Source organism: Acanthopagrus latus, chromosome 17 (genome assembly GCF_904848185.1).
Source record: "Acanthopagrus latus isolate v.2019 chromosome 17, fAcaLat1.1, whole genome shotgun sequence".
Taxonomy (NCBI): Eukaryota; Metazoa; Chordata; class Actinopteri; order Spariformes; family Sparidae; genus Acanthopagrus; species Acanthopagrus latus.
Genome location: NC_051055.1, coordinates 4,355,752 through 4,373,605, shown reverse-complemented (window position 1 = coordinate 4,373,605; position 17,854 = coordinate 4,355,752). Strand labels below are relative to the sequence as shown.

General features: G+C 40.8%; 1 protein-coding gene across 1 annotated transcript in view; it reads right to left on the bottom strand.

Moving 5' to 3' along the window:
• Positions 1-17,349, bottom strand: part of tsnare1 (T-SNARE Domain Containing 1) — a 190,938-nt gene extending 173,589 nt beyond the window's left edge. The window contains exon 1 of the mRNA XM_037075980.1: positions 17,257-17,349. The gene's annotated coding sequence lies outside the window, so the exon portion shown is untranslated. The remainder of the gene's footprint in view (positions 1-17,256) is intronic.
• Positions 17,350-17,854: the final 505 nt, after the last annotated feature.

The following is a 17,854-nucleotide window of genomic DNA, read 5'->3' as shown; positions in this document are numbered from 1 at the left end:
TTTGTTTTTTTGTTTTTTTTATGATCAATGTTTGGTTATGTACGGAAGCAATAACGGGCAAATGATAACATTATTTTTTTGCAGTGCTCCATTTTCCAAGTTCTACATTTTTTTTGTTTTCATGTGTCGAACTAAGGGACTTAATATTTATGTGACAAGCAAAATAAATAAAAATAAAAATCAGGATTTTTTTAATTTATTTATTTTTTTTGCCGTGTGTCTGAATCTGAGTAAAAAACAATACAAATTTGACACCAATAGGCAGAAATTGATGACTACTTCTTAATATCCTTAATAAGATGAAAAACATCCAGGCACGTTTTCATTCCTCTCTGCACTCTAAACACAAAACATATCTATCATGTGTTTGCAGATTAGTTAGTGTCACGGATGAAACACTGTGTATTATCAGCCCTCTCATGAATGGGTGTGTACAGTGAACAGTGAATCACGCCACAACCAGGAGGAAGACAAAGAAAGGGTATATTTCTTGCATAGAAAACAAGTTGTATTTGTCAAAGATGCAGGTTGGAAAACACTTGTTGTTCCTTAGCAGCATGAGGATAGTGACAGTCTATGCATCTATCAGCATTACACACGAGTGCCACCGCAATATTTCAATGTTTACAGTTATCAACATGACTTCTTAATGTGCCAAAATTATATTTAGTGATATGTGATCTATCTATCTATCTATCTATCTATCTATCTATCTATCTATCTATCTATCTATCTATCTATCTACTAGATACTAGTACTTTTATGAGTAACTTTTATCTGCTTAGTTACTTTTCAAATCATAATTGAGTACTGACATTGTACTTTTACTCAAGTATTATGTTAATACCAATCATAACACTAATCATACTTGAGTAGATATTTTCAGTACTCTTTCCACCACTGTGAAAAGCTGAATCTGCTCTATAATTGCCAGACAAATTGCTGATATTTGAGAAAATGCTGAAAAACTGTGAAAAGTTTCAGAAGATACATTACATTTTGGGCTTCAGGTCAGATCATTGTTACAATCCATAAACTGAGGTTGTGTCTGAGGGAAGCAGCTCTATCTGTGTTATTGAAGCAGGAGCCCAGACACAACACACAGTTCAGCCAGATGATTATCAATAACACTTAACAGAAGGGGAAGCCAAGATGTCCCACAGCAGGACAAGAATGCTATAAGGTAAGGTGACCTTTAGTCTTAGGGCTAACGCACATTGCTTCTTTCATTTGTTTGAAAGGACCAAAAAAGGATGTCCTCTCTGCACTTCTTTGATTGGATTGTCAATGTCAGGATGAGAGTTCGCTGCTGCGCTGCATGCATAGACGAGTGAAGCAGGTGATGATCCTAAGGGGAAACTTTTCATTATTTCACAAACTGCTATCACTAATCTGTGCATAAGAACTCTGCTGCTCTCTTTTCCTCCAGCCTCACTCCCTCTCTAGCTGTGGCCTTTCTCTAAAGGACAGCAGAGCGTGCAGCAGACTTTATCTGGCCTCCTTTTATCTGACCTTTGAGAAAGTAGCCATTATGTTACCTCAGGGTTGTGTAACACACAGCCATATACCTACAGTAATTTCCCAAGTCAGGCTATTCAAGAGCTCTGTCAGCTGATTATATTTTTAGAATGGTGCCTCTTGAAAAAGGAGAAAAAAAAAAAAGCAAACAAGTAAATAACCAGAAGGCACATGCTGGATTAGTTAAGGCTGGAGCATAATATTAAGAACTCATATGTCAGAGGGATATCTTTCTGGTTCAACAGATGCACAAAAACGTCAGACACAGGATGTGAAGTCATATTATAACAACCGCTGCTGGACAAGTCTGCTCTTCTTGCTCAAAGGCCATGTTTTCAGGTCTGCGCCATCATCACCATCCAAAAACTTGTGTCAACTGAAAAGTGATTGTTCCTGAATAAAAGAAAGACCTTATTTTACAAATAAGGCAAAACATACTGCTCAGTTCAAATACTTACCCTTTAATTATTTGTTATTATTATTATGTCATCAGCTATGTAACAACAAAGGCCTTCACTTAGTAGATATCAAGAAAGTACAAAATTATTCCAAAGTGGTATAATCATATACTACAACTGTTTTTACAGGCTGAGTAGTTTTCCCCATGATGAGTGACAAGTTTGACATGCAAATTCTGCATAGTGCCCCTTTAAAAGAAACGTATCAACAAAGCAAGGATAGTGGGGTTCTATAAAAAAAATAAAATAAAATAAATGTCAGCATAGTAGAGACTAGCCCTTTTCACACAGAGATGCTGCATTATCGCCATGGGAGAGGTTCACCAATTCTGCGCCTTTGTTTGTTCACACAGAACAAACTGTCAAGACAGTTCTTCTCATATCAGTTGCCAAAGACACTACCAAGTTACTGTTGTTTGGTCCTGTAACGTTGCTTTGTGGGACATTTCTACTTATATTGTTGAGTGAAGGATCTGTTTAGTTATCAGACTGTCAGATCAACATGTCCTTGCTCCCAGCTTCAAGTGAAACTCTTGCCAAAAAAGCAACCAAGGCTTTATTTGTGAATGTTTTGTTCAAGCAAGCTACTTTTCAATGGAGTGCTGGGGCACTCTTATGCTAGCATCAAACTGCTATTTTTAAAACACTAAGAAGGCTCGACACAACATGAAACTTTGCTCATAGTATCACCAGGGTCTCTACACATGAACACCAGCATTGCGGACATTGTTTGTGTACACAGAGTTTACTAAAAAGAAGGTTTTTGAACAACTCATGTTAGCAGCTGTATCTTTGGTGTGCCAGACCGTAAATCTTAAAAGCTCTTCTTTCGACATAATTATGCCTTTACACAAAGGTTTGGCTCATATACATTCACAAATAAAACCTTGGTTGTTTTTTGGCAAGAGTTTCACTCTAACCATTTCACCCCTCAACCCAGCCCATGTGGAGAATAGGCACAGGATCTCTGCAAAGGGCTGTGTGAATGCAGCTTCTGTTACACAAGCACTCAGAAGGAGCGCATGGCTTTGACATATTAGCCAAACTGTGTATTACAATGTTCCATGACTAAACTCTGCAAGCTTACACTGGGGGAAAAAAAAACAACAACCGTAAAACGGTTTATGTAATTTTGGAGCATCACAACTTTTTTCACATTTTTTTTTTTCACAAATTTCATCTAATAACATCTGGAAAATTTAGAAGAGCCACATGATTAAATCATTTTATCGGTGTACAAGTTAGAGGGCGAAACCAGTTAACTGGCTTAGCTGGTGGATGTCTTTTTAGCATGTGATATATGGGCAGATGATCCAAGTAATTTTGTACCATGAAGTCAGAATTTTTTTGCATCAGGTGCCACTGAGTAGCTTTAATAGACATGACTCTGACTTTAGTAAGAAAAGGCAGCACATTTGCTCCAATGTAAGGGTGGCAATGTGCCGGCCTGTCATTCTAAAACGGAGGTATAATATTCCTCCTTTTCCAAAAGCCGCCTCTGATGTAGGCGTAAACATGTGACATGACGTGAAGCATGAAGTTGAGCAGTGAGCAGTTACCATGATTTTTGTCTTCAAACTAAGGCCTTTACATTGCACCCCATTGGAGTTTAGAACTGCGAACTTAGCAGGGGCTTTTAATGTGAAAGTAGCGACCATTGCTAGTTTGCCGCTACAACAACAAGTGGACAACGAAGACAGCTACAGAGGCCGAGGAGATGCTAACATCTCCCCGATCTCAGCGGCTATCAAGTTGTTTATCTTAATGTCCGCGGATGAAGTGATGGACTAACTGCTGTGATCAGCTGTTTCCTGGTTTTAAAACTCCCCGGCTGTGGGTCGCACAACAGTGCAGGTCATCGACACCTTCACCCATCTCACACGGAGGCCAGCACATTGACGCCTCGGATTCAGATAGCAGGCGAGGCGGAAATAAGTGTACCCTCCGAGGCGGCTAATCGGCGGACCAAAACAGACCCCTTAATTGCCGCCGTCTGTCTATAACCGTGGACCTAGCCACCAAAAGGACAGGCACATTGGCGGCTTGCTGCCCTGTCTAAAAACAGCTACTGTATCCAGTTCTCACGATACACCAATGTTGCAAAAGCCAACTCTGTATGGACTGGGCGCTCCCATGGGGAGTAGGGTTTAAAGGCCCAGGAAAAAAGAAATCCAGTGAATGCTGGTGGGCAATGTTGCTATAATGAGCATGAGAATCAGAGGCGGGTGTGTGGGCAATGAAACCAACCTCAATAGCCTCCTGGTCAACATGGCCAGACCAGTACCAAAGTTTCCAAGAACAGAGAACAGGAAAAAAAAACAAAAAAACAAAAAAAACTTAGTGACAGTGAAGTGTATGGTTGAGTCCTTAATCGGTGGAGGAAGGTGTTGTGAGCTGTGGTGGTGGTGTTGTGTAGTCTGGTCGCTGATGGTATGAAACATCCCCCAAGCTCTTTGAGGGGGATGAGTCTGTAGCCCCATCCACACTGCCATTTTGCTGGGATCCTGTGCCAATTCTCCGCCTCCACCCCTGTTTGAATGTCTCAGAGGCAGCGAGGGGTGAAATTTTGCTCTGGCACTGATCCGCCTCTGGAGGTAGTATCAGAGGCCCAGTATTGGCGAACCGAACCAGTGTGAATGGACAAGCATATCAAGGGCATGTTGGTCTGACAGTCTAGTCAGATAACTACACAGGTCCCTCACTCAGCAAAATACTGAGCAATGTCCCACAAAGCAACGTTGACATGACCAAACAGAAGTAGCATAGTAACTGTAACTGCCTTTGGCAACTTATATGAGGAAAAAAATACTGAACTTATAAGCAAAGAAGCATCCATCCCACCACCTGTCCTGCCAAGTCTTTGTCTTGTCACCGGCAAAGAACTTCAACTCTAACTGCGACGGTCAGCCTTTCCAACCGAGACTTCAGTGAATTTTCCTCCAGAAAACAGCCTCTTGTCCCCGTGAGTAACACAGTCATACAGCAATGGCAGTTATGTAATTATGTAATTTAGAGAGAAAAACTTAACTTTGACACTTTCCAGGATGTTTGGTGGGTCAGGATCTCAATCACTACACATTATACCAGCCATGTGATTATAAACTGTCCATGGGTTTAGATTAACAGGAGGACACCAGGGAAACACCTGGACACCCCATTATTGCTGCAGTGGTGTGAAAGGGGCTTGTGGCTGAACATGCTGGGTGAGAGGGATTGTCCATTATAGCTTGCAGCTTCCGTCTCATCCTCTCCTCTGTCACCGCCTCCACACTGTCCAATTTCATCCCCACCACAGAGCTGGCTTTCCTCACCAGTTTGTTCAGCTTGATGGCACACTGCTGCAAAGATTATGACAATGCCTACCAGTGGTAGAACATTCTTAGCAGCCTAGTGCACACATTGAAAAACCTGAGCCTTCTCAGAAAGAACAGCTTGCTCTGTCCCTTCCTGTCGAGGGCCTCAGTGTTGTCTGACAGTCACGTTTATTAAGTCAGGTGCACCTCAAGGAACCTGTGGGTGTCCATGTCTACCCCCTGCGTGTTTAGGGTAACAGGTGTTGGAGGACACCTCCCGCACCTCCACCACCAGCTCTTTAGTTTTCCCAATGTTGACCTGTAAGTGGTTGCTGCCACACCATCGTACAAAGTTCTCAACTAGTTCCCTCTATTCCTCATCCTTATTGCCTGCGATACATCCAACAATGGGGGAGTCATCAAATAACTTCTGCAGGTGGCATTTCCATGAGCTGTAGCAGAAGTCAAAGGTGTAGAGGATGAACAAAAACAGTGAAAGAACAGTTCCCTTGGGTGTGCCAGTGTTGCTTTTCACCACGTCTAACAGGCAGTGTTGCAGCCTGACATACTGCAGCCTGTCCGTGAGGTAGTCTGTAATACATGCCACAAGGTCTGGATCAACCTTCATCACTAACAGCTTCCCAGACAGCTGGATTGGCTGGACCATGTCAAAAGCACTATAAAAGTCAAAGAATGTAATCATCATCATGCTTTGTGGCCTCTCCAGGTGCATGTAAGCTCTGTGAACCAGGTAGATGATGGCATCCCCCATGCTGATATCAGTCTAATTTACAAACTGCAGTGGGTTGCACACCAGGGGCCTGAGAAGGTTATCATCTGTAAAAAAAATAGGTTTAGCTTGTTGGCATGTTCCTTTGTCCCCTCCACTGCTCCTCCCACCCTTGTCATGCCTGTGATGTTTCTAACCCTCCTCATTTCTCTCTGGATTTCCTTCTGTGTGTCCTCATTGTCCCCTGCCACGAAAGCTCTCCCCTTGTGGTTCAACAGGACTTCAATGTCCCTAGCGATCCATGGTTTGCTGTTGGGGAAGCAAATAACTTAATGTAATTGGTGACACACTGAGTGAGACCATCAGTGTCTTCACTGTAGTCCTCCTGAAACATCTCCTGGTCAGTTATCATGTAACACTCTATCAGGGCCCCCTCAACTTCCACAGACCATTGCTTCACCGTCCTTATGGTGATGGGCTGTCACCTAACAAGAAGTATGTATGTAGGAGTGAGCTGTAACAGGCACTGGTCTGATTTGCCTGGGGGGAAGGGCTGTGGCACTGTATGCCTCCTTAAAGTTGGCAAATAGTAAGTCTGAGGTCTTATCCCTCTGGTTTTGCAGTTCACATACTGTGTGAAGTCAATAAGTGTCTTTGAAACATTAACAAGTAGATTATGTAATCATGTTATCATCTTATGTATGATGGTAGATTGTGTCATGTAGTAAATCCAGTTGTTTAATCCCTTCAAACTGAAATTAAACCTCTGACTGTCTCATGTCACCACTTGAACATTGCAAGAAATCCATCAGTGCACTGAGCATTTTATTTTATTCATCACAGTCTACTCAAGGTAACAGAAGTACAAGTATGTCCTTGGTAGTAACATGGCCCCAGCAGTGGAATGCCAATAGGTCTCCTCAGGTCTTCTGGACAGGCCTCCAGTGACACAGTCTGGTAATGGGCTCCCTGTTTGGAGCGGAGTGGAGCAGCCTGAGGACTTGGCCAAAGATGAGGAAGAGTAATGATCTTTGGCCGATGAGTGAGCCATGCTGTGGGCGCTTCCACTCTAGCAGTCTCATTCTGCACACTAACAAATGCACCGCATGGAGTCATCGCTCCAGTTGAGGATGTTTTCTGGAAGTCCCACCGAGAGCATCTGAGGCTCAGTGTCTGGGATGTGCCGATGCGCTCCTGGGGGAAACGAGCACTGTCCCCGGTCCTGGCATTTGAAAATGCCGTTCTTCCTGTGTGGTTTCTGGGGGGGCTTCCTAGCCCTGGCTGCAGGAACATAACAGATGGCCAACTGGACATCCATGATGCAGCCTTCTGGTGCCATCCTCATGCCACATATGCTTCACCCTGCGGCTATGACTTCCTGGAGATTGCTTTCTCACAGTCCCTCACAGCCGTCACCATGGCTACACAATCCCAATTGTTGGGAAAAGACTTCAGTATGCACACACACACAGAGACACAGGCACATACACTAGAATTAAAACCCTCTTGGAGCCCTAAATCACCACATGCAAAGCATTCCAAAGCCACTGTCTGGGTATAATATTATCAGCCTTACACATACCAGTATTACAAGACTCTTAATATTCCCTAAAATTCAGATTTCACGTATCATGAAGCTGCGTTGTTATTACTAGATGAAGAGTCTCAGTCAAGCCTCCATACAAGCTGACTCTTGAGTGAATCGATTTCACTCTGGTTATGACAAGATAATCAGAGACATTTCCAAACACAGTGATGAGAAGTCATGTGTTCATGTTTTGGGAAACGATTGGCCTGCTTTGACTGACTTACTCAGGCTAAGCTGTGGAATACCTTGAAAGCAAACAACATTGATTATGTTACAATCAAATTGGTCCTGCAGAGCGTAGTAGATGAGATATGCAGGCGCATGGACACAGTCATGGAAAGTAAACATGAAATATATATATATATATATATATATATATATATATATATATATATATATATATATATATATATATATATAATATATATATATATATATATATATATATAATATATTATTTTTTTTTTTTTTCTCAATTACAAAGGCAGCACAGGCCAGGTGCATTAGGTTGAATGCAAATTATTAGTATTTATAAACTTTAAAAAGAACAGTCCAGCATTTTGGGAATTATAAATCAGATAAAAATAATGGTATCATTTTCACTTTCTTTCTTTTTTTTTTTTTTAAATTGGTATTCACATTCTAGAAGTAAAACAGGATATGTAAGGACCATCAGTGGGATGACATAATTTGTAAGCACGAGTACTTTTCACTCTTGAATAATAAATATATTTAACCCTTTAATGTATAAGCAATGCAAACCCATGCTAATATTAACCATGGGTTAAAAAGGACCCATATTTATTTCTTATGTAATTTCATGGATTTAAAATCATATTTTATTTACCTTATGAATCATTTTCTGTATTACTATATAAACTTGAAATGCATGGGTGACAGACATGAATGACAGAATGATTTAAAATGTCTCAATGAAGACGATGATAATAATTTCAAGAAATGAATAATTGTAATAGTAATTTGGACCACATAATAATATATTTAATATTTGAAACATTTGTCAAGCACTGGCACTGTCTCCTGAAATGCAAGCCACTGCAGTGTCAGGTTTTGATTGAAGCACAAGGGAATGTTTAACAGTGAAGCTGTCTAGAGGTAATACATGTACAGTACAGGTACAGGTTACAGTTTGACCATGAATAAAATAAAGCCCTCATGATTAAGTGACTGTTATGCTAATATCCATGCTATCGTTATCCATTCTATTACTGCTGATTTTGCTAGACTAACAATCTAGTTGCGATGGTAATGGATTGTCTGTTCGAGAAAGAATGTCCAATAAATCTATTAAACAGGAAGGAACACTGGCTTGAGTGGGGCTTTATTGCTGTTGACTTAAAGCTGCAGTCTGGAGTTCTGAGGGGAAAAAAACTGGACTTAGCCAGAATATTTGAAAGAGCACATTTCCCAGGTTTTGCCATGCTGCCTTTCTGAAGCATGAGTAACAATATTTCTCTAAATCAATTCAACCACTTAAGAGAGTACTGAACACAAACTTCCATTATAACTGCACTTGAAAGACACTTTTGCTAACCAGTAGCCATAAAGACAAAGCTAAACACCAGAGTTAGCATACAAGCTATTTTTTGTCAGTCTTCTTACTTCTTCTCTTTACAGTGGGCAATGATGGGGCATTTTTTTGCTCAGTTGCTTCTCGCCCCTTCTGCACGAGGGAGGAGCGCTGCCCAGTAGCCTACATGCTGTGTGCGAGGGAGGGGGGCTGCCAGCAGCGTAGGCACGAGAATGACTGACACTTCTCAGACACTCCCTTTGGCTCTGATTGGTTGTGTTGATCCAGGAGTGGTGGATTCTTGCAAATCAAATTACAGCCACTGGGTGGAGCCACAGACAGTGAAGTTTTACACAGTTGACCTCTATCCTATTCTACTGTCATATATACCATAACGACAATTTCAGCAAATGTAAAGTTACCTCAGTTAGGTAAATGCCACTTGACATGTTTTATTTATCTGATTTTATTTAACAGAGACAATGCAGTTTGACTTGGTCCAAATGCATAATATGAAACTAGTGTGCTGCACAGAGAGTGTGTAGCTATTGCTTATTTTCTATGGGGCTTTTACAGTGCCATTAAAACATACAGCTTTCAGTGGTCAGTACCATAAACCCCCAAAACACAATAGAACACCTTCTATGTGCACTGACACTACACACAACTGTTGCAAGTACAACTTTTCATGTCCTCATCTTTATATTTTTGTCAGACACATGAGTAATTACAAAGAGACAACACAGACACAGCAGCTCATTATCTGCATTCTGTTGTTCCATCACTCCATTCTCTGGGGAGGGTAAACCATGGCATCTCTATGCCCTTGCCAATACTTTGTGGAACAAACAAAGTTGTGAGGCAGAACCAGGAACTAATTTCATTAGCGGCTGCCATTTGTGACTGATTACAGGCTGTTCTCAGTGGCCGGCAAGCAGGTCCAAAGTTCTGGGAGGTTAATAACCAGTAACAATCAATTACTTAACCAATCTGATATGATCAATGGGGTTTCCAGTCTGGCAGACAGCAAGATCAGTAGCAGAATACGCTAAAACCTCAAAACATGCAGCACGCTCTCCAGGAGAAATGAGCTGCAGATGGACTCTGTCCAAATTCAAAACTGTTTTGCATCAGCAAAATGGAGAACACACCAACTAAAACATATAACTGAGAGAGAGAGAGTTCCTCAAGCAAAAAACAGCACCACCACAACAAAGCAGAATCCACACAGGAAAAGTATTAGTCTAATAAATAAAGATCTGAAGATGAATGAAATCCAATGGGCACATTAGGACGAAACAATGAACAGAAGCGTATTAAAACAAAACTCCTAGGTAGAGGTTGGAACACAGTGCATCTGCATTGTCAAAAAAAGAGAACAGTGCACCAGCAGCATCTTAATTAGTGTACTATCAGCCATCAGTAGGCCTTCCCTGTATTGCTGTGCATCTCTGTCCACATCAGGACTGATTATTCTAATGATGTCTAAACCTCTGTCCAGCCATTATTCACACATCACAGAGCCCGGCCTTGTTATCTCTGATGCCAAGGCCTCTTGTCTCCCTGAATTCACAAATTTCCCTTTCCTCTCTGTCCTTACTAAAGGTCTCATTGCCATCCAGTATTCAAGTCACTCACTCAAGCTATTAGGTGGGCTGCAATACTCATTTCAACATACTTTCCTGACTGGAAGAAAGGAAAACTTTGCATTCCCTTAGCATCTTGTGTCTCATAACAAGACTAAAGGTGCCTGCAAGGAGCTACAATGATAATTAAATCCCACAATATTATATTGCTGCACATAACAAATATGGGATGTTTCCTATTTTCGCAGTGGATATGTATAAACTCTATATCCAAAATTGTTATTTGGGAATGGTCAAGTAAATTACAGATTTTAACATACCAGCCACCTAAATATACTTGATTATTTTCATCAAGATCCATGCATTATTCCTTGAGAAATTAGCAAACATATAAAAACAAATAAATAAATACATTTTTAAAAATCTCACATTGTTAAAAATGTCTGTCTTTCTTTCTGTCTGTTTTATGTGCAGCAAGAGTTAATGGGGTCTATTCTGGGTCGAGACCCATACGCCATCATAGTTTCATGGTTATCAGTTTAGCAGTTTTTTTATGTAAAATACTGGACAATTATAGCATTGCAACTATTATAACACGTATTTGTCGCTCAAGCTAAGGTGTGGCTACATGGAAACTAAATGCACACATAGCATTCCGCTAATTATGCTCCTACCCACATCTGACTGTGAACTGTTTGCAATCAGCTCCACCAGAGAAAAGTGTTGGAAAACTTTGCTGAGGTGATGAGGGTTCAGTTCAGCAATCATAATTTCACATAGTTCCCATTCATTTGGAAAATAATGCCAGACACATATGGTGGTTGCACTTGCACATTTGCATGATAGAGGAGTAGACTATTGGCTTTGGTGGAGGTCTGGGCTCACTGAGTGCCCTCGTATTGGCCCTCATTTATCAAATGAACGTACAGTAGAAAATCGTGCAAACGAACATTTCCACGCAAGCTTCGACATTTATCAGTTTGGACGTGAGCGGAAGCACAATCAGATCTCATGTCAGGTCTGAGCTCGTGTACACAAATCTGAGTCTGTGGATTTGCGGTGCAGCACAGCAAAATCTTGCTGAGTCTGAAAATCACTATTAAACAAACCTCAGATGTCATTAAACATAAGCAGTCACGTATTTAGAACAGATCAAAACAGATTCTTGAAACGAATAAAAAAACAATGATAAAAAAAGCCCACTTTTGTATTGATACCACTTTTTTTGTAAAATTAAATATGATAGGCTAAACAACCTAACATGACAACTAATTGAAGTAATACCTAATATGGCAAACCTGCTACAGAGCAGGAGTGCAGATTCAATAGTGCACACACACGCACACGGGTCACAGTGGAGCGCTGCTGCAGGGCAGGTGGCTACATCTCAGACCAGCAGGGGGAACGCTGCTGTATACCCCAGTGAAAGTGTGCGATATTATTTTGGCCTGTTCAGTTTTGCACAACATTGCATTAGTGAATGGGGTGCCTTTGATGTGCTGGCGCTGCCAGGATGCTGATCTCCATCTCGGAAAAGTTTCTTGCCAGTTGAGGTCACAGAAGAGGGGAGCCATGTGGGAGAATGTGGGAAGATTGTAAATGAGGAGCTGTAGCGTTCTGGATATGCTGCAACGGTTTAGTCGCAGAGGCTGGGAGTCCAGGCGGGAGATGACCAGTGCTTGGACCAGGAATTGTGTTGTGTCATCTGTGAGGTCAGACCAGATCCTGGGGATGTTGCAGTGGGCAAATTTGCAGGATCAGGTCAGGTCTGTCATCGAGGATTACGACCTGGTTCCTTGCCATCGACAAAGGCGATACCGTAACATCCTCAACAGTGAATGACAGGTCCAGGCCTCAGCCTGAAATTGGAGCCAGATGCAGAGAGAGAGGGGGTTGGGTACACTGTGTATCAAGTGAAATCTCACCTCTCTGGCAGGGAGGAAACCAAAGCTGGTGCAGGAGGTAGTGCTGTACCAGCTAGATAAAGCTGAGCTCACCTCCATTCACAGTGCCGGTTCTGGAACCAAACTCCTGAAAAGGAGAAAGTCCATCCCTGGTTAAAAGGTGCCAGGTGGGTGTGGGAGATACAGCATCACAAGCCCATGGCTGAGCGCCACCATGTTGGAGTTCTTCCTAAGGAACAAGAGTGTCACCTCTTTGTAATTGCATAGCCAATCAGAGAAAACTTTGCTGACTGACTATTACATATCAGAGCGATGCAATATGTTACTGGGTTGATTTTTGCCTTGTAGAAAAGCCCACATTGTAAGGAAATATGCATTGGCAATGGAGTATGTTGACTGTTGACTGTATGATGGTTGTTGGATAATAAAGTTGTTGTCACACCATACCAAGCAAAAGAAAATCATGACAGTGTGTGACTGAGACTGTAAACATCATTCACAAATCTGATGGAGGCTGTGGTTCTTATATGCCGACACGGCTGAGTGTCAGGGTGTGTCCTGTGTGGAGATTTCAATACTGCACACCAGACCAGTCATAAAAGCAACACTGTAATACTGCACTGTCCTCATATAGACATGACAAACAATGCTACATTATTGCCGTTGTCAGGAGAATTTGTGGAACCTGAATATAGGTCAAAGGTCATAGGAGGTAGACAAATCTGGATATACTGTCTTCTTTTGAGGTTTCAGATCCATGCCATACAACTATATATACAATGCAATGGGCATATTTAAGTTTGCTCTTCAAATGGTTTAAAGTATGATAATGCCACTTTTCAAAATGCCAGGAGAACATAAAAAAAAAAAAACAGGATGTCATGTAATCTACTCAAGGTAAATAGCAGTAAAACAGAGCTTGTGGTTGTGGCTCCCAAGGCTGCTTAAGAAAGTTGGATCTTCTTCTCAGTGTGGATGGTTGCTTCCTATGCCCATCTCCAGAAGCCCACACAATGAGTGTTGTGCTAATAATAATAATAATAATAATAATAATAATAAATTATTATTATTATTATTATTATTATTATTATTATTATTATTATTATTAATAAATTGTCAAAATAATTAATTACAGACAGATTTACAATCTGTTAAATGCAGGTTACTCACACTCTTTGACGCCCTTGACCTTACGTCACTAAACATGTTCCACAACAGCTGTGTAAAAATGATGGGGGCAGATGACTAAAGGCTGCTGAGCATACTGAGAACATTCCAGATCCAGCCAGTGTTTCCAACTGTGAAACCATTACGATTTTTTCTCAAACCAAGAATGGGCTGTGGTTTTACTGACATTATACCACCGCTAAGAGATGCTGACATTTCAGTATGATTAACATCATTAGCATGGATAGCCATAGCATTGATATTAACATGGATACAAAAAGCATAGATATTAGCAGGGATAATGATAGCTGTTACTCAAACACAAGGTCTTCTCTGAGCTTTCAGCTCTCAGCTCAGCCACTGACCATTGCTCTCCACTAACACACTACAAACCCTGTTTTTAAAGGAGCCACGCCACTCTTAATACACCAGAAGCTGACCTTGGTAGATGACATAAAAGTCCCAGAATCTACTGTAGTCCATTTCATTTTAGTAACAGCTTGACCTTTTTTAAGTATAAACATAAAATTAATAAAAAATAAAAAGTGATTTGCCAAAATGTATAAAATACCATCAGGAAAGATCATAAAAATACCAAAATGGAGTGGGGCTTCAAAGACTGCCCAAATGGAACTGTTGACAGAAGCTCAGTTTTGTGCAACTGATGCAGCAAGGACTTTTCTTACCATCAGAGTACTACAAGCTTAAAATATCACCCCATTGTAATGTTGCAGGGGCATAAATTCCAGCAAGTAACACAAAATATCTGTAGATATCTGTAATATCTGTAAACTTTTTTGAGCCATAAAAAGTTCATAGACTTTAAATTTGACATTATAATGGAATTACAATTTTGCCACAAGTTTTGAAATTTCTGCCATAAAAGATCTGTCCGGGTCAACCCAATCCCATTATTGTCAAGTGGAATTGCCTTGGAACACCAAACAGCTCAACCACGATGTGGCAGACTACACTAACTCACAGAGCCGGGCCACAGAGGAGCTGTGGAAGTAATCCTAGGTCACAAACTATGCATTGGGAGCTACATGAAATGGGTTTCCATGGCAGCTGCATGCAAGCCTCACATCAACATACGCAATGCTAAGCTTCAGCTGGAGTAGAGCATGCCGGCAGTATCAACTTGGAAAACATGGCATTTGCCTGGAGAACGCTACCTATCAGAATGCATAGATTTGATGATGGATGATGGTTTGATGAGTTTGATGTGGAGGAACTTGACTGGCATGCATGGAGTCCTGACCTCAAACTTGTTTAGAAAACCTTTGGGAGGAGTTATAATGCTGGTTCTCATCCAATGTCAGTGACCTCACAAATGCTCGTTGTAATGGCTGAATGGGCACAAATTCCCAGAGACACACTCTGAAATCTTGTGGAAAGCGTTCCCAGAAGAGTGGTGACTGTTATAGCCACAAAAGACAGTCAAACTCCATATTAATGAGCAGGCATTCAGAATGGGATGTTTCTAAAGCTCAAAGAGGTATGATGGTGAGATTTCACTGACTTTTGGCCATATAGTTTATGTTATTGTTTTTAAATGGCTTCTCTTACATTGTATAAAGGAAATACTGTGAGAAAGAAAAACCTTCAGTGTCCTCATAGAGACCCAGTCTGCATATGTGGTGACCTAACACTTTGTCCTAACTTCCAAAACCATGATTAATGTAGTATAAAACCGTATTCACTCATACCGTGGAACACTGAATCATCACTGAATAAACATGACAAACAGCAGATAATTAAACAGCAACTAGAATAACAAATAAGAACAAGAAAAAGAAGAGCGAGTAGCTGTCCAGTTCAGCTAGATGAGCAGTGAGTCATGCAGTAAACGCCCACCATCCAGCATCCTGTTACATATACTCTGGCAAACACACCACAGAGTAGGAATTCATTTCAGACATGTCCAACAATCTGGAGAGAGTTCAGATTATATTAATAAACTTAAGATAACACGCATCTTCTTTTCCAACTCTTATAACTTATGTAATATGTAAATGGTACATCTGATGAGGTAAAGCTCATTTGTAACACAAAGCTGTACACCTACACATGCTGCATAGCAGTCTGTATGCATAAGACTTTCACTTCCTCCCTTCCTTTTATAGCCATCAGACATAAAGTAAGTGAACCCTTATCTGTTTAAACATACCATGTATTATATATCCATGATACAAACTATGGCCAGATAGATCACTGAGGAGTCAGTGTTGAGTGCAGAACATCTCAAGTCTAAAGTAACCCCATTGTGTTACAGTACTCCACTCTCAGCAGCAGCTATCTAATGAACCCTTTACAATTTTAGCTTGCTATTTGAGGTGCCAGAACACTCTGCTCTCCCACTGCTCTGACAGTGCTGTCGACATTGTTTCATTCACTACCACTATCTCCATAACCACCATGGTTGCTCCTGGCTTAGCACAAAAGCCAGCCCCCTCTCCAACCAAGCAATCACCAAATGTGCTGATGCTATGGCTCCTTCAATCACTATTCTTGAAAGAGTTCTCAGCCATTGGCTTCCACATGTACAGTATATAAACTGTTGTCATTCAATATGTTGGACTGGAAATGGAATCCATATGAAGGTTAAAGGTGCTATATGTATGGAAAATTGATCCCTGATGCTCTCTCCCAACCTGTCAAAAGCTCGCTGTGGGATGGTGGCCGACCTGTCCTATAATCAGTTTTGACTTTTTTGGAAAGTCAAAACATTATCAGAAGAATTGGGAATAAGAATCACACATCAACTTTTTTACAAATAGCACCTTTTAAATTTGAGGGTTTTGTGTTACTTCATCTGTGTACCCACACTGCCATAAAAACATAGACAATGTTGTTTTATTGATGTGAGCTGGTAAGACCTTGACTTTTTCACTGTACAAATCAAATTGATTCTTGCTGGTTTATGATATTAAAATAGGTGGTTAAAAAAAACAAAAAAAAACATATTGTGTCTAAAAGTCAGCTTATTCTGTTTAATGTTAAATTAGCTTGTATTTGCCTGCATAGATTTAAAAGTTGGTTCAGCCAAATTCTCTGCACCCTCCCAGGAATCATCCATGTTTGGCCTCCTTCCAGAGAAACAACAGATAGCTTTTATATTAGAAGATGAACTGGTTGTAACACACACATTCACACTCATCCCTCCTCTCAGATTTCTGTATGCCTCTAACAATGTGGCATACATCCACATACAAACACTCTTCATGCACAACCTTAAGCACAGTATGTTTGCGGCAGATACATTTACACACAACAAACATCTGTGCTGCCTTGTTGTGAAGAGAAAGCAACGGACAGGCATCCCTGATGGCCACCCTTCCCCCTATCCCTGCCTCCCATCCTCTCCTCTTCTTAGTCTCCTCCTCCTCCTCCTACTCCACTGTCTCTATATGAGGCTGCAGCATCTGTCACTAAAGGCAGAATAACACAGGGTGAAAAGGAGGGATTCCTCCAGCTTTACCTTTCAGCGCAGGGAGTGATGCAGGCTGTGATTTAGCTCAGATGTTGCTGCTCTTCAGCTCAGGCTAACAACATCATATGACCAAGAACCACCTGCTCCTGCCGCCTGGTCATATGACCAGATTAAGCTGTGGCAAGGATCTCTGGGATTTGTAGTTGAGGGGATGAGCCAAATGAGATTACATTTTATAAGCATCCTTTGTGGTGATTAAAATGCAGAACACGATGTAAGTGAGAGATTTTAATTTACTTACTCTAAAATAATATCAAAGATCTATGATTGGAGACCAATATGTGAGGATATTTTTTTATGCAATTACAAATATTTATTACAATTGTTTAAATGTCAGGAAATGGGCCAATGATGATAATTAATGTAGGCCTTACAATTACAATTGACATTTGAGATAAATAGACTTAAATATATCATGCTGAGGGAATTACACCCTCTCCCTAACAGTGCCCAATAGGCATACTGTATTGCATATGTAAAATCCCAACAACTATAATTTCCCTTTGACAGTGCAAGAAATAATTACACAGTAATATTATTACATTTCTAATACATAAACAATTAGACCTTAACTGACCTTACTTAT